Source organism: Balaenoptera acutorostrata, chromosome 1 (assembly GCF_949987535.1).
Source record: "Balaenoptera acutorostrata chromosome 1, mBalAcu1.1, whole genome shotgun sequence".
Lineage (NCBI taxonomy): Eukaryota > Metazoa > Chordata > Mammalia > Artiodactyla > Balaenopteridae > Balaenoptera > Balaenoptera acutorostrata.
Window position 1 is genome coordinate 44,810,538 of NC_080064.1, and position 18,173 is coordinate 44,828,710.

The 18,173-nt window shown below is 37.9% G+C and overlaps 1 protein-coding gene across 2 annotated transcripts in view; it reads left to right on the forward strand.

Annotated features, from left to right (window-relative positions):
• SCP2 (sterol carrier protein 2) overlaps positions 1 to 18,173 on the forward strand; it is a 158,441-nt gene that overhangs the window by 85,519 nt on the left and 54,749 nt on the right. The window lies entirely within an intron of this gene.

Below are 18,173 nucleotides of genomic sequence, written 5' to 3' on the forward strand. Positions count from 1 at the left end.
TGTTATGCTTATACAAATACATATGTATATGTGTATTTATAGTCTTTCTGAATGTATGTTTGTATATGTGTATATTTATCACATTATAGACTGCTTTTTTACTTACATCTTAAAATTTTTTCTATATTATCACTTATAGCTAGTCTTTATTCTTTTTAATGCCTGCGTAGTATTCTGATTATAAGAAATTTACCTAGTGATTCACATATGGGTAGACATATAGGTTATGTCAAGTTTGTTATTACAAACAATGTTGCACTAGCCATCCTGTGTCTTTGCATACTTTTTCAAGTATACCCATAGGATAAATTCCAAACAGTGGACTTGTCAGAGGATAATACGTAGTTTAAAATGGATGGATATTGCCCCATTTTCTTCAAAAAGATTATACCAATGCACATTCCCAACAACAGTGTATGAGAGTGCTTTTTTTCCTACAACCTTGTCAATGTTGGATTTTTAAAAATCAAATGTAAACAATTTTGCCAATCTTGACAGGTCATCCAGTTCTTTCCTCTGGGCACTAAAAAACTAACCTAAAACACCCAGGAAGGTAGAATTTGCCCAATTTTTAAATACTTCGAAGAGAGACTCGTACCTTCTGCAGTATTCTTTGAAAACTCTTTTCAGTATTTGAGTCTACACTGTTGGTAACATTTTCCTCTTATCAGTCTTTGAGGGATAGTGTTTAGTGGTGGTGTAACATTTTGGGAGGAAAATTTATAAATCTTGATGACTTTATTGGTAGTCTGCATAAAATGAGGAATTACTGAAGAGTAAATGTTTACTTGCTACACACTGAGGATTTGGATATATTTCAAGTAAATCTGACACGTGGCCATTAGCTGTAGCCCAAGAAAGAATTCAGACTCCTGGAAAATATATCAGAATGACAGCTCAGAGTTGTTTAAATATTTTTGCCCTAGTTACTTGGATAACAAACTGCAATAGAATTCTAAGAAAATCAGAAAACGGTCAAGTAAGTGTTTCCAAAACATGTTAAGGTGGGGTGGGGAGGGTTTAAGGTTCTCTTCTACCAATGGTATTCTTTTAATTGTATGATATTGCTACTTTGGTGGGAACTCAGCATTGGAGAATTAGCTTTAAAATTAACTTTCCATGATACTGGTTTCTGATTTTAACTTGTTAAGGTCTGGGTTAAAAAAAGCTTCTAACTTCCATAATGGCACTTATAATAGAAGAAAAAGAGGTTTATGCATTTGAATTGAATGGTCTTTTGTTCATTGTCAGTTTAAAAACATGAATTCCTTTTGGATTTTCCAATTAGAAAAATCACAATAAACCTTAGGGTTTTTTTTTTTTTTTGGTTTACTTTGCAATTGTCATACAACAAAAAGTAAATTAGTGTCCAAATAATAGTATCATATCTTATTCCAGCTTTTAAAGTTCTTTCACATATATTGTTCAACACATTGAACGTTTGTTTAAAGTGAATAAGTAAAATTTGACTTTAGCTCATTTTTAGCCATCTCTGATTTATGAAAATGCATATTAGTGTCTGGGATCTAATGAAAGGGCATGAAAGTGCTTTTGAGATAAAACTCCTAATAAGGGATTGTTGCTTTGAAGCTGAAAGTTGGTTATTTAGTTTGGCCTTTTATATCAATTCAGCCTAGCATTTAGTGCCTTTCCAACGAGGCTTCAACCTCGTTTTCTGTCCTGATCTTCCATTTTTCAGTCTGTGAAAGTTCAATAAATGCTTATTGTATGTCTACATTATCATTAGGTGCTGTAGGTAACTGGTATTCAAATATGGTGTCTACTGATGGACTGATTCAGAATCCCCTGTGGCTTTAAAAAATATGGGGGCTTCCCTGGTGGCGCAGTGGTTGAGAATCTGCCTGCTAATGCAGGGGACACGGGTTCGAGCCCTGGTCTGGGAAGATCCCACATGCCACGGAGCAGCTGGGCCCGTGAGCCACAACTACTGAGCCTGCGCGTCTGGAGCCTGTGCCCCGCAACGGGAGGGGCCGCGATAGTGAAAGGCCCGCGCACCGCGATGAAGAGTGGCCCCCACTTGCCGTAACCAGAGAAAGCCCTCGCATGAACCGAAGACCCAACACAGCCAAAAATAAATAAATAAAGTAGCTATAAAATTAAAAAAAAAAAAAATGTATTCCTGCCCTTCCATTAGAAATTCTGATTCCTAAGCCTGGTTGATCCTAACAGCTTATGTGTTTATAAAGTTCCCCCAAGAGCTTTTCATACACAACCAGGTTTGGGAACTAGGGCTAGGGTACACAAGGTAACCACTGCCCTAAGGAAACATACAAGAGGAAGATAATGTAATACAAATGATTAGAATCCAAGGCAGAATATAGGTGCCTTAGGCAAAGCACAAACCAGAACTATGAAGAAAGGAAAAAGGGAAAGGAGAATGGGAGGGGTGATGATTTACTAAATACCCACCACATGTCAGATTCTTTGCTAGCATTTATATCTAGTTGGGTTTTGGGGGAGGAGATGTAGAAAGAGGAAGCATATTTAAACTAAACTGGACTGTTTGCTTTTTTCAGATGTGTTTAATTCCTTCTCACCTCTACAAACTCTGGCTTTGCTGTTTTCTCAATAATAGCAACAGCCAACACGTATACAGCGCTAATTTCTAGGCACTGTTCTAAGTATTCTTCATGTACAAATGCATTTAATTCTCACATTTATTTTTTTATATTTTATAAAAGAGGAACGTAGAGGCACAGAGTAACTTGCCCAAAGTCACCAAGGTAGAAAGTAGCAAAACTAGGATTCAAACCCAGGCAGCGTATTTTAGGGTCCAGGCTCTTAACCACTACACGCTACTTCAGTGCCCTTTTCCTCAGTGGAAATGCCCATTTTCAAGGTCGATCTCAAGTGTTATCTATCTTATGAAGCTTTTCCTGATTTCTTGATCCTTTCCATAGATTAATCTTTCCCTTTTCTGAACTCTTGCTATACTTTCTCAGTACTTCTCTTTTGACATACATGCGTGTAGTGCATATTATAATTATTTATGGCCTTTTAAAAAATCTCCTCTGTTTGACTAAGAGCCTGTGAGGGCAGGATTCATATTTCATTTGTCTCTGTACCCTGAACAGTGCCCAATACAAGACGTTGCACATCTAAAGAGGGTTGAATAAATTATTTCTCCTTTAATATCTGAAGGGTGGTATGGGGCAGAGGGGATAAACTTGTTTAGTGTGAGAAGACTTAGGATCATTGGGAAGAATTCATGGGAAGGTAGATTTTGGGCTGTGGCAGGAAAGAAACTTTGTTAATTGTGGTAAAATACACATAACATAAAATTTACCATCTTAACCATTTTAAGTGTACAGGTCAGTGGTATTAAGTACATCTACATTGTTGTGTCACTGTAACCACCATCCATCCATAGAACTCTTTTCAGGTTGCAAAACTGAAGCTCCGTATCCATTAAACAATAATTTCCCATTCTCTTCTCCCCTCACCCCTGGCAACCACCATCCTACCATCTGTCTACATGATTTTGACTACTCTAAGTACCTCACATAAGTAGAATCGTGCAATATTTGTTCAGGAAAGAACTTTTTAACATGGTGTTTCAAAAATGGAATAGATTGCCTCCTGAGAGCATATATTGCCTGTCACAGAGGCTGTGCATGAGAAATACAAGTTAACAACTTGATGGGAATGTTGTAAGGGGAATTGCCCATCTGTTAGGGCCTTAGATTTGACACACTCTTAGATCCTTCCTAATTCTAAGATGCTCTAATATCCCAAAGGGATGTAATTATGTCTCCTCCTGAATTCACATAGTTCTTAATATTTTTAATGGTACATGTATTATTCTATTGTGTGACTTTTTTTTTTTTTTTTACATGTTTAAGTACCTTTAAAGGTATTATAAACTTGGGTTTTAAGGAGTTGGGTGAAAATGAAATGAGAGTAAATGGAATTTTAGCCAGGGGACCTAGCATACTCAAACCATGGCCTGGCTCTTCTTGTACTCTATAAGGGGTCACCAAAAGAAGTACATTCTAGGATGATGACTGACAAAACCTAAATCCAATACTGACTCTAAAAAGTCAGTAAGTCAGTAAGGCCTAAATAGCATTTTACCAAAGTATCTATTTCATCTCTCATCATATCCTAGAGGTCACCTGTCCTCATTCCCGTTGCCCAGAATTTTGCACATTTATCACTGTGTTGTGAGGGGAGGTAAGTTTTATCATTAGACTCTAATGAACACTATTCAGTGCCAGGAGAAATGGAGCCTAAGAGAGAATGTTTACTTTTGATACCTATTTCCAGGTAGAGATAGCTAGGAGCAGGCCCTGGCTTTTATTGCTCCTGACAAGAAAAAGGAAGACAGAGAAGGCATATCGTGCCTATATATCCCATATTTTATTTTCTTATTTTAACAGCTCTTTTGAGGTAAAATCAACATATAATCAGCTGCACATATTTATTTATTATCTTTTTAATAGATCTTTATTGGAGTACAGTTGCTTAACAATACTGTGTCAGTTTCTGCTGCACAAGAAAGTGAATCAGCCATATGCATACACATGTCCCCATATCCCCTTCCTCTTGAACCTCCCTCCCATCCTCCCTGTCCCACCCCTCTAGGTCATCGCAAAGCACCGAGCCGATCTCCCTGTACTATGCTGCTGCTTCCCACCAGCTATCTATTTTACGTTAGGTAGTGTATATATGTCGATGCTACTCTCACTTTGCCCCAGCTTCCCCCTGCCACCCCAAGTCCTCAAGTCCATTCATTATGTCTGCCTCTTTATTCCTGCCCTGCAACTAGATTCATCAGTACCTTTTTTTTTTTTAGATTCCATATATATGCGTTAGCATTTGGTATTTGTTTATCTCTTTCTGACTTAACTTCACTCTGTATGACAGATTCTAGGTCCATCCACCTCACTACAAATAACTCAATTTCATTTCTTTTTATGGCTGAGTAATATTCCATTGTATGTATGTGCCACATCTTCTTTATCCATTCATCTGTCGATGGACATTTAGGTTGGCTCCATGTCCTGGCTATTGTAAATAGTGCTGCAGTGAACATTGTGGTACATGTCTCTTTTTGAATTGTGGTTTTCTCAGGGTATATGCCCAGTAGTGGGATTGCTGGGTCATATGGTAGTTCTATTTTTAGTTTTTTAAGGAACCTCCATACTGTTTTCCATAGTGGTTGTATCAATTTACATTCCCACCAACAGTGCAGGAGGGTTCCCTTTTCACCACACCCTTTCCAGCATTTATTATTTCTAGATTTTTTGATAATGGCCATTCTGACCGGCATGAGGTGATACCTCATTGTAGTTTTGATTTGAATTTCTCTAATAATTAGTGATGCTGAGTATCTTTTCATGTGCCTCTTGGACATCTGTATGTCTTCCTTGGTGAAATGTCTATTTAGGTCTTCTGCCCATTTTTTAACTGGATATTTGTTTTTTTTGATATTGAGCTGCATGAACTGTTCATATATTTTGGAGATTAATCCGTTGTCAGTCGCTTCATTTGCAAATATTTTCTCCCATTCTGAGGGTTGTCTTTTTGTCTTGTTTATAGTTTCCTTTGCTGTGCAAAAGCTTTAAAGTTTAATTAAGTCCCATTTGTTTATTTTTGTTTTTATTTCCTTTACTCTAGGAGGTGGGTCAAAAAAGATCTTGCTGTGGTTTATGTCAAAGAGTGTTTTTCCTATGTTTTCCTCTAAGAGTCTTATAGTGTCTGGTCTTACATTTAAGTCTTTAATCCATTTTGAGTTTATTTTTGTGTATGGTGTTAGGTAGTGTTCTAATTTCATTCTTTTACATGTAGCTGTCCAGTTTTCCCAGCACCACTTATTGAAGAGGCTGTCTTTTCTCTATTGTATGTACTTGCCTCCTTTGTCGTAAATTAGGTGCCCATATGTGTGTGGGTTTATCTCTGGGCATTCCATCCTGTACCATTGATCTATATTTCTGTTTTTGTGCTAGTACCATACTGTCTTGATTACTGTAGCTTTGTGGTATAGTTTGAAGTCGGGGAGCCTGATTCCTACAACTCCGTTTTTCTTTCTCAAGATTTCTTTGGCTACCGGGGTCTTTTCTGTCTCCATACAAATTGTAAAATTTTTTGTTCTAATTCTGTGAAGAATGCCATTGGTAGTTTGATAGGGATTGCATTGAATCTGTAGATTGCTTTGGGTAGTATAGTCATTTTCACAATATTCATTCTTCTAATCCAAGAACATGGTATATTTCTCCATCTGTTTATGTCATCTTTGATTTCTTTCATCAGTGTTTTATAGTTTTCTGAGTACAAGTCTTTCACCTCCTTAGGCAGGTTCATTCCTAGGTATTTTATTCCTTTTGCTGTAATGGTAAATGGGAGGGTTTCCTTAATTTCTCTTTCTGATTTTTCATTGTTGGTGTATAGGAATGCCAGAGATTTCTGCGCATTAATTTTGTATCCTGCAACCTTACCAAATTCATTGATTAGTTCTAGTAGTTTTCTGGTGGCATCTTTAGGATTCTTTACGTATAGTATCATGTCATCGGCAAACAGTGACAGTTTTACTTCTTCTTTTCCAATTTGTATTCCTTTTATTTCTTTTTCTTCTCTGATTGCTGTGGCTAGGATTTCCAAAACTATGTTGAACAAGAGTGGCGAGAGTGGACATCCTTGTCTTATTCCTGATCTTAGTGGAAAAGATCTGTTTTTCACCATTGAGTATGATGCTTGCTGTGGGTTTGTCATATATGACGTTTATTATGTTGAGGTAGGTTCCCTCTATGCCCACTTTCTGGAGAGTTTTTATCATAAATGGGTGTTGAATTTTGTCAAAAGCTTTTTCTGCATCTATTTAGATGGTCATATGGTTTTTATTCCTTAATTTGTTAATGTGGTGTATCACATTGATTGATTTGCGTATATTGAAGAATCCTTGCATCCCTGGGATAAATCCCACTTGATCATGATGTATGATCCTTTGGAATGCTGTTGGATTCTGTTTGCTGGTATTTTGTTGAGGATTTTTGCATCTATGTTCATCAGTGATATTGGCCTGTAGTTTTCTTTCTTTGTGACATCTTTGTCTGGTTTTGGTGTCAGGGTGATGGTGGCTTCGTAGAATGAATTTGGGAGTGTTTCTCCCTCTGCAATATTTTGGAAGAGTTTGAGAAGGATCGGTGTTAGCTCTTCTCTAAATGTTTGATAGAATTCACCTGTGAAACCATCTGGCCCTGGACTTTTGTTTGTTGGAAGATTTTTAATTACGGTTTCAATTTCATTACTTGTGATAGGTCTGTTTATAGTTTCTAATTCTTGCTGGTTCAGTCTTGGAAAATTGTAGCTTTCCAAGAATTTGTCCATTTCTTCATGGTTGTCCATTTTATTGGCATATAGTTGTTTGTAGTAGTCTCTTATAATCCCTTGTATTTCTGCGGTGTCAGTTGTGATTTCTCCTTCATTTCTAATTTTATTGATTTGTCTCCTCTCCTTTTTTTCTTGATGAGTCTGGCTAAGGTTTATCAATTTTGTTTATCTTCTCAAAGATAAACAGAAAAAGCACCAGCTTTTAGTTTTATTGATCTTTGCTAATGTTTTCTTCGTTTCTATTTCATTTATTTCTGCTCTGATCTTTATGATTTCTTTCCTTCTCCTAACTTTGGGTTTTCTTTGTTCTTCTTTCTCTAGTTGTTTTAAGTGTAGGGTTAGATTGTTTATTTGAGATTTTTCTTGTTTCCTGAGGTGAGATTGAATTGCTATAAACTTCCCTCTTAGAACTGCTTTTGCTGCGTCCCATAGGTTTTGGGTCATTGTGTTTTTGTTGTCATTTGTTTTTATGTATTTTTTATTTCTCCTTTGATTTCTTCAGTGATCTCTTGGTTATTTAGTAGTGCACTGTTTAGCCACCATGTATTTGTGTTTTTTACAGTTTTTTTCTTGTAATTGATTTCCAATTTCATAGTGCTGTGGTCAGAAAAGATGCTTGATACAATTTCAGTTACCTTAAATTTTCCGAGGATTGATTTGTGACCCAAGATGTGATTAATCTGGAGAATGTTCCATGTGCACTTTAGAAGAAAGTGTATTCTGCCACTTTTGGGTGGAATATTCTATAAATATCAATTAAATCTGTCTGGTCTATCGTGTCATTTAAAGCTTGTGTTTCCTTATTTATTTTCATTTTGGATGATCTGTCCATTGGTGCAAGTGGGGTGTTGAAGACTCCTACTATGATTGTGTTACTGTCGATTTCCCCTTTTATGGCTGTTAGCATTTGCCTTATGTATTGAGGTGCTCCTATGTTGGGTGCATAAACATTTATAATTGTTATATCTTCTTCTTGGATTGATCCTTTGATCATTATGTGGTGTCCCTACTTATCTCTTGTAACAGTCTTTATTTTAAAGTCTATTTCATCTGATAGGAGTATTGCTACTCCCACTTTCTTTTGATTTCCATTTGCGTAGAATATGTTTTTCCATCCCTTCACTTTCAGTCTGTATGTGTCCCTAGGTCTGAAGTGGGTCTCTTGTAGACCGCATATATATGGGTCTTGTTTTTGTATGCATTCAGCCAGTCTGTGTCTTTTGGTTGGGGCATTTAATCCATTTACATTCAAGGTTATTATCTATATGTATGTTCCTATTACCATTTTCTTAATTGTTTTGGGTTTGTTTTTGTGGGTCTTTTTCTTCTCTTGTATTTCCCGCCTAGAGAAGTTCCTTTAGCATTTGTTGTAAAGCTGGTTTGGTGGTGCTGAATTCTCTTAGCATTTGCTTGTCTGAAAAGCTTTTGACTTCTCCATCGAATCTGAATGAGATCCTTGCTGGGTAGAGTAATCTTGGTTGTAGGTTTTTCTCTTTTATCACTTTATGTATATCCTGCCACTCCCTTCTGGCCTGCAGAGTTTCTGCTGAAAAATCAGCTGTTAACCTTATGGGGATTCCTTTGTATGTTATTTTTTTGTTTTTCCCTTGCTGCTTTTAATATTTTTTCTTTGAATGTAATTTTTGTTAGTTTGATTAATAGGTGTCTTGGTGTATTTTTCCTAGGGTTTATCCTGTATGGGACTCTCTGTGCTTCCTGGACTTGGGTGACTGTTTCCTATCCCATGTTAGGGAAGTTTTCGACTATAATCTCTTCAAATATTTTCTCTTTCTTTTTCTCTTCTTCTTCTGGGACCCCTATAATTCGAATGTTGGTGCATTTAATGTTGTCCCAGAGGTCTCTGAGACTGTCCTCAGTTCTTTTCATTCTTTTTTTCTTTATTCTGCTCCTCAGCAGTTACTTCCAGCATTTTGTCTTCCAGCTCACTTACCCTTTCTTCTGCCTCAGTTATTCTGTTATTGATTCCTTCTAGTGTATTTTTCATTTCAGTTATTGTGTTGTTCATCTCTGTTTGTTTGTTCTTTAGTTCTTCTAGATCTTTGTTAAACATCTCTTGTATTTTCTCAGTCTGTGCCTCCATTCTGTTTCCAAGATTCTGGATCATCTTTACTATCATTACTCTGAGTTCTTTTTCAGGTAGGTTGCCTATTTCCTCTTCATTTATTTGGTCTTGTAGGTTTTTACCTTGCTCATTCATCTGTGCCATATTTTTTTGCCATCTCATTTTTTTTTTTTTTTTTAATGAGTGGGATTGTGTTCCTGTCTTAATGGTTGTTTTGCTTGAGGCGTCCGACACTGGAGTTTGTAGGCTGTTGGGTAGAGCTGGGTCTTGGTGCTGAGATGAGGAACTCCATGAGACCTCACTCTGATGAATATTCCCTGGGGTCTGAGGTTCTCTGTTAGTCCAGTGGTTCGGATTCAGAGCTCCCACCGGAGGAGCTTCGGCCCGACCCCTGGCTTGTGAACCAAGATCCTGCAAGCCACGTGGGGTGGCAAAAAAAAAAGAACAATAACAAAGTAAAAAATAAAATTAGATTAGGAAGCTAACAAGTATGTTAGAAAGAATATAAAAATAAAAATATAGATGAATCAACAACCGGAAGGTATATCAGTACCCAATAGTAAAAAAGAGGAGGAGGGAAAAGAAAAGAATAAAAAGGGGGGAAAGGCATTGGCTGTGGAGGGCGGGGCCTAAGCAAGGGTGAGGTTTGGGCAGTGGGCAGGGCCTATGCTTAGGACCCAGAGGGCTGGAAAGGCCCTGGGGAATGTGGGGGGTGGGGCTTAGGCTCAAGGAACAGAAGGGGTCCAGGCGTGTCCCCCACCCCTGGTCTCAGAGGGTAGGGGACCTCAGCTGGGAGCCCAACAGGCTTCCTGGGTTCGAGTGGGTGGGGCGTTTGCCCTTTGGGTCTGGGAAGGCCCCTCCCGCCTGCCTCTCCTTATCTCCCTGGCCTCCTTCCTGTGCTCCCAAGGACCCACACAGCCTGGAGGGGGCTTTGGAGGGCAGGGGACCAGCCTGGGAGCTCAGCAGGCTCCCCGGGCCCCAGTGGGCAGGGCAATCACCCTCTGCTCCTCTCCCCGTTCTCCCGGATGACTCCTCCCACCTGCCTCTCCTGATCTTCCCAGCCTTAGGGGCACTGATCCTGTCTGGCCTCCAGTTCTCCTCCCCACTCAGTCCCCCTACATCCTACCAGTTCACTTTGGGGTTCCTCCCGTCTCCTTGGGCGTCAGAGTCCCCCACCAGCAGCTGGCAGGTGCCCTAGTTGTGGGGAGACACTAACTCCGCGTCTTCCCACACTGCCATCTTCAACTGCACATATTTAAAATGTACAATTTAATAAGTTTGACATATATATCCACCTGTTAAACCATCACCATAGTCAAGATAGTGAACATGTCCATCAACCCCAAAAGTTTTGTCATATATACATCTTTGTAATCCCTCCCTCCAACTATTTCCCACCCCGCATCCCAAAGCAGTGTTTTCTGTCACTATAGATTAATTTGCATTTTCTAGAGTTTTGTATGAATGGAATTCTACAGTATGTTATTTTTCTTTTTGTCTGCCTGAGATTTGTCCATATTTTTGCATGTATCGATAGTTCATTCCTTTTTATTGCTGAGTAGTATTCCACTGTATGGATATATCATGTTTACTGTTGATGGACATTTGGGTTGTTTCTAGTTTTTGGCTATTACAAATAAAGCTACTGTGAACATTCATGTGTAAATCTTTGTATAAACACAGATTATATTTTCTCTTGTGTAAATACTTAGGAGTGGAATGACTGGATCATATGCCAGGTGTAGGTTTAACTGCTAAGAAACTGTCAAACTGAGGACTTCCCTGGTGGTCCAGTGGGTAAGACTCCATGCTATCAATGCAGGGGGCCCGGGTTCGATCCCTGGTCGGAGAACTAGATCCTGCATGCATGCCCCAACTAAGAAGTCCACATGCTGCAACTAAGACCCGGCGCAGCCAAAATAAGTAAATTAATTTAAAAAGACAACAAAAAAAGAAACTGTCAAACTGATTTCCAAAGTGGTCATACTGTTTCACCTTCCCACCAGCAGTGTATGAGAGTTCTAGTTCTTCCACATCCTCGTCAGCACATGGTATGGTCAGCTTTTTAAATTTTAGCCATTCTAATCAGTATGTAGTGGCATCTTCTTGTGGTTTGTTTTTTTTTTTTAATTTTTTATTTATTTATTTATTTATTTATTTTATTTTTGGGGGGCTGTGTTGGGTCTTCGTTTCCGTGCGAGGGCTTTCTCCAGTTGCGGCGAGTGGGGGCCACTCTTCATCGCGGTGCGCGGGCCTCTCACTGTCGCGGCCTCTCCCGTTGCGGAGCACAGGCTCCAGACGCGCAGGCTCAGCAGCCGTGGCTCACGGGCTCAGTCGCTCCGCGGCATGCGGGATCCTCCCGGACCAGGGCTCGAACCCGTGTCCCCTGCATTGGCAGGCAGACTCTCAACCACTGCGCCACCAGGGAAGCCCTTCTTGTGGTTTTAATGTGCATTTTCCTACTGGCTAATGATGTTAAACAGTTTTTTATGTGCTTATTTGTCATCTGTATATCTTCTTCGATGAGTTTTGAGAGTTCTTTATATATCCTGTATACAAGTTCTTTACCAAATATATGCTTTGCAAAGATTTTCTCCCAGTCTGTGACTTTCCTTTTCATTCTCTTACTAGTGTCTTTTAAAGAGCAGAAGTTTTTAATTATGGTTAAGTCCTGGCTAAGACATCTTTGTCTAACCCTGGGTCACAAAGATCTTTTCCTATGTTTTCTCCTAGATGTTTTATACTTTAAGCCTTACATTTAGATCTGTGACCCATTTTGAATTAATTTTTATGTATGGCACAAAGTATGGATCCAAGTCCATTTTTTACATATGGATTTCCTGTTGTTGGAGTGCCACTTATTTATCTATACTTTGTCCACTGCACTGCCTTTGTCAAAAATCAGTTGTTCATAAATATGTGGGCATTATTTGTGGTCTGTCTTTTCTGTCCAGTTAATCTATGTGTCTGTCTTTACATGAGTACCATACTGTTTTGATTACTTTACCTTTATAATTGTTCTTGATATTAGGTAGCCTTAGCCCTCCAACTTAATTCTTCTTTTTTAGAGTTGTTTGGCTATTCTAGCTCCTTTGTATTTTTATAGAAATTTTAGAATCAGCTTGTTGATTTCTACAAAAAATTCTCCTGGGATTTTTATTAGGATTATGTTGAATGTATAGATTTATCTGGGGGAGAATTGAGGTTCAAACAATAGTGAATCTTCTGACTCATAAACAAAATATATGTCTCCATTTATTTACTTAAAAAAGTCTTTAACTTTTTTCAGAAATATATTATAGTTTTCACTGTACAGGTCTTGCACATATTTGTCAGATTATGGGGTAAATACTTAGGGGTAAATATTTGTCAGATTTACCCCTAAGTATTTCATATTTTTGATGCTATTGTGAATGGTATTTTTTCAGTTTCAAGTTTTCATTGCTAGTATGTAGAAATACAATCAATTTTTGTTTATTCATCTTATAGCCTTGCTAAAACTCACTTATTAATGCTAGTAGTTGTTTAAAAACTGCATGAGGTTTTCTATATAGACAATCATACTGTCTGTGAATAAAGACAGTTTTATGTTTTCCCCTTTATCTTCATGAAATGGCCTTCTTTGCTCTGGCAAGTCTTTGCTCTGAAATCTACTTTGGCTGATTTAATATGGCCACTCCAGCTTTCAAATTTTAACTAGTGCTAACATGGCATATCTTTTTCTATCTTTTTAGTTTTAACCTATTTGTGATTTTATATTTAAAGTGCATTGGCAGCATTTAGTTGGGTCTTGTTTTTTTTCTCCACACTGACAATCTCTGTCTTTGATTGGGGTGTTTAGGCTATTTATATTTGATGTGATTATTAGTATGGCTATTTGTGTTCTCTTTGTCCCAGCTGTTCTTTATTCCCATTTCTCTCTTTTTATCATCCTACTTTTGGATTATTTTTTATTTCTCCATTTTACCTTTACTATCATAGCCTATCTTCAAGTGTTATTATACGAGTTCACTAATAGTAAAAGAACCTTAAAACAGTATACTTCCATTTCTCCTGTCCAGGCCTTATAATACTGTAGTTGTAAATTTTTCTTTTACATATGTTTTAAACCCCACAAGAAATTATTTTTGTTTAAATAATCAGTTATCTCCTAAAGAGATTAAACAGTAAGAAAACCTTATCTATTTAAGGTTAATGTAGTTACCACTTCATTCCTTTGTGTAAATTCATATTTCCATCTGCTATCATTTTCTTACTGCCTAAAGGATTTCCTTTAACATTTATAGTGTGGGTGTTACAGTATGGTGATGAATTCTTTCAGCTTATTTTGTCTGAAAATATCCTTGTTACTTTTGTTCTTGAAATATATTGTACATTTGATAGCATTCTAGGTTGATAATTTTGTAACTTTTGGAGGGAAAAACTGATCTTAATAAATGTGCATTTTTCAGTGTATGCTGAGTCCGTTAACGCTTTTTGTTCTTTTTTTTTAATTTATTTATTTTATTTATTTATTTATTTATTTTTGGCTGTGCTGGGTCTTCGGTTCGTGCGAGGGCTTTCTCTAGTTGTGGCAAGTGGGGGCCACTCTTCATCGCGGTGCGGGGACCGCTCTTCATCGCGGTGCGCGGGCCTTTCACCATCGCGGCCCCTCCCGCTGCGGGGCACAGGCTCCAGACGCACAGGCTCAGCAGCTGTGGCTCACGGGCCCAGCCGCTCCGTGGCATGTGGGATCTTCCCAGACCAGGGCTCGAACCCGTGTCTCCTGCATTAGCAGGCAGATTCTCAACCACTGCGCCACCAGGGAAGCCCAACGCTTTTTGTTCTTTAAAGCTCAACAAATCTTTGCTTTCTCAAAAAGCCAGGCTCCAACAATAGAAAAACTGGCTTTTTAATCTGTTTATGCTAAGGTCTTTAGATGTCTAATTTGAAACTAAAGCTAAATTATGACTTTTTTGTACTTGACTGCTTAATGGTATAGGGAGAGTTATGGGTTCAAGGAAGCAAGAGGAAGAAAAGACCTCGGGTAATATCTCAAGATATTATTCTCTGTATTCCATTCTGTGGCTTTCCATAGCACTTAGAACTTATCTTTATTAGCACTTCATATTACACTGTGATTTCTTTGTATCTTCAGTACTTAATGGAGTGCTTGATACATGTTTGAATAGTTTATTTTCAGTAGCAACCAGACTATATAACTATGTAGCTGAGTCCTAGGCTAATTATTTTTATATAAAAAGATTGACCAACATCTTGTTAGGAAATTTTTGCAGCAAGATGGTAGTAAAATGAAGTAACAAGGTTAAACATTTTTTTTTCCCTTCATAAGAGACTTTAAGAAGGACATTACTGTTTGAATATACTACTTTGACAGGATGCCCATTCCTATGTCCCTCCACAGTTTATAAGTATGTCATGTTCATGTTTGATAGTTTATTTTTTTTCCAAGGAGAGGAAAAATATGGTCTTTAATTCAGTGCCAGAAGTTATCCAAGGAAGGAAAAATTTTAAAAAGTGTTGCTATATAGTTTATACTTTCATAACTATCTTCTGCGTCTTCTTGGCAGGTAGATTTCTGAGGCCAACTTTTGACTTCCACCTTCACAAATCTAGATTCTAGAAATGCAAGAAATGCCAGGTTATTCTGAAAGCAGATAACCAGAAAGCTCATATAATCAGTATGTTTTCTCACTGTCGTCTTTTGTTAAAAGTGAATAAATAAGTTAACATGGATCTTTATTCCCTCCCTCCCTTCTTTCTTTTTTTGCCACATGTGAGTTAAGGAAATCATGAGTAGAGATTTAACACAGTGTACCACATCTTCTACAGTATCAGTGGTGTGGTGTGACTGAGATTATTGCAAAATCTGGTGCTTCCAGTACATTCATGTTCTCTCTCTCTCCCTCCTTCTCTCCCCCTCACTCTCTCCCTTTCTGCCTGCCTCCCTCCCCCAACTCCCTCTCTCCCTCTTCACCCCCTTCTCTCTCACTCTCACTGGCTGTCTTGAGCACTCTCTAGCCTCATTCACTTAACTTTCTATTCCTTAAGCAGGCTGTGTACCTTTATATGCCTATCTTATTTATTAGATCTTCTGAGCCTTGAGCAGTGTCAGCACATATTAGGCATTCAGTAAATATTTGTTGGATGGATGGGTAGATGAATATCTAAAGGGTTCCTTGCATTTTTACTAAGATTATGTCATAAACATTTTCCTAAATTATTAAAAATTTTGTATACATCATTTTATTTTTTTAAAATTATTTATTTATTTATTTATTTATGGCTGTGTTGGGTCTTTGTTTCTATGCGAGGGCTTTTCTCTAGTTGTGGCAAGCGGGGGCCACTCTTCATCGCGGTGCGCGGGCCTCTCACTACTGCAGCCTCTCTTGTTGCGGAGCACAGGCTCCAGACATGCAGGCTCAGTAGTTGTGGCTCACGGGCCTAGTTGCTCCGCAGCATGTGGGATCTTCCCAGACCAGGGCTCAAACCCATGTCCCCTGCATTGGCAGGCAGATTCTCAACCACTGCGCCACCAGGGAAGCCCCTGTATACATCATTTTAAATAGGAACATAGTACTTTGTCATATGGATAGATCATAATTTATATAACCATTCCCCAGTTATTTCACTTGTAGATTATCTAGTTTTTCACTGTTCTAAGAATGTGATAAACAGATAGCTTTGTGTGTAAGACTTTTCCTATGCTTGATTATTTCCATAGAATGGTTTTCAAGGCATTTTAAATGCTCTTAATAATTTTGTACATTGCTTTCCAAAAAGGTTGTACCAGTTTGAACTTTTACCCTTACTGTATGAAGGTGGCTGTCATGCCATAGTCTCCCCAGCATTGATTAGTTCCATGTTTAAACATCCTGACCAATGTGATTGGTTAAAACAGTATCTTTCTATTTGATCAAGGTAAAGTTGAGTATTTTTCTCAAATATTTGTAAACTATGTATATTTACTCTTTGGGGAAGAGAACTAGCCCTATTTCCCCACCCACATATACTTAAGACCAGTTTGAATACTTTTTTTGGTCTTATGTATTCATAAATGTTTAAGCTTTTTGTATGGCAGATTTCAAGTAAAACTGATTGCCCCAAAGTTTGGATATATTAGTAGAATTATTCACTTTGACCTTAATATTCAAAATGTTCACAATTCAAAAAATCATTACAAGATGTAGAATTACCTATTTTAAAACAGTGTTTAAAATATATATTCTGTAAAAATATGTAGACATTGCTTAGAAAGGAGAAATGGCAGTTAAATTTCTTGAGAAGGTTGGGGTTATACAGAAAACTGTCATAGGTATTCGGGAATCAGACGTTGTGATTGGGGGTGTGGGTGGAAGAACAGACATTATAGGTAGACCGGTTTGCTCTGCCTCCAGGACAATGAAACCAGTCTATCCAACATTCTTAACTAAGCTATCCTTGAATAGCTGGTGTGGGAGAAAAACAAATGTACATCAGGAGACTTGGCTTCTAATCTCAACTCTGGAATTAGCCTGCTTTGTGACCATTCACAAATTACTTAATCTTACAGTTTCTCATTGCTACCTTTGTAACTAAGCAAGGGCTCCTGTGCCCATAGCTTGGCGCAGAAAGCAAACTCTGATAGTGGGTGTTTGCAGCAAAGTAAGGGTTTATTTGCAGGGCGCCAAGAAAGGGAGTGGGAGACAAGTCTCAAATCCACTCCATCTTGGTCTTTGAGTTAGGGATGTTTTAAAAGGGAAGAACAAGGAAACTGGAATTAATCATAGTCTCAAGACATTTCTGTGACATTTCTTTTTTTTTTTCATTATTGAACACGTGTATTTTTTTATTAATTTTTATTGGAGTATAGTTGATTTACAATGTTGTATTAGTTTCTGCTGTACAGCAAAGTGAATCAGTTATACATATACATATATCCACTCTTTTTTAGATTCTTTTCCCATATAGGTCATTACAGAGTATTGAGTAGAGTGCTATACAGTAGGTTCTTATTAGTTATCTATTTTATATATAGTAGTGTATATATGTGTGACATTTCTTAATCATGGTTTTGGGAGTCAGAATGTGTCTGGTTTATGATTCTCTGGCCAGGTGGTCCATGGCTCTGGGGGTTGTGAGCTCATCTTGCCTGGAAAAACAACTTGAGTTTGTATGATGGTATCTACAACAGCAATTTTAATACAGTAATGATGTTATTAACAGCAGCAATCTTAGTCAACTGACTCTGATTTATTAGTGTTCAGTTAGCACAGGATTGAGGGGACAAGAAAGGGATTGAGGTCAGAGGAGACAAGTAAGGGAATAAAGTTTTGGATAGAGAGATTAATCATAAACTCGGTAAGGGAACTCAGTTTTAGGGGGGCTTGGTTTCAACATTATTTAGTTCTCTCCAGCTCTAAAAATCTCTGATTTTATTATCCAGAGGACAAAATGCTATTTTTGTGAATCCAGTGCTATTTTTGGAATAGCTGTGAATAGGTCTGGAAAACCTTCTTTCTAGGAACTTTTTGAGGAGAATAATAGGAAAATTTCCCATACCAGCTAAATATTTTAGGGAAAGTTAACTCCCAAGTCCTAGATTATATTCTTTTGGTACATTAAAAATGGTAAAATTAAATTATTTTTATGCTGTTTTGCCTCAGCCAGAGAACGGTATATTCAGTGTTTTCTCTTTCAACATTGCCAAAAAATGGCAGGTTGGATAAATTTAAAGAGCACAGGGAATTTCTGAAGCCTG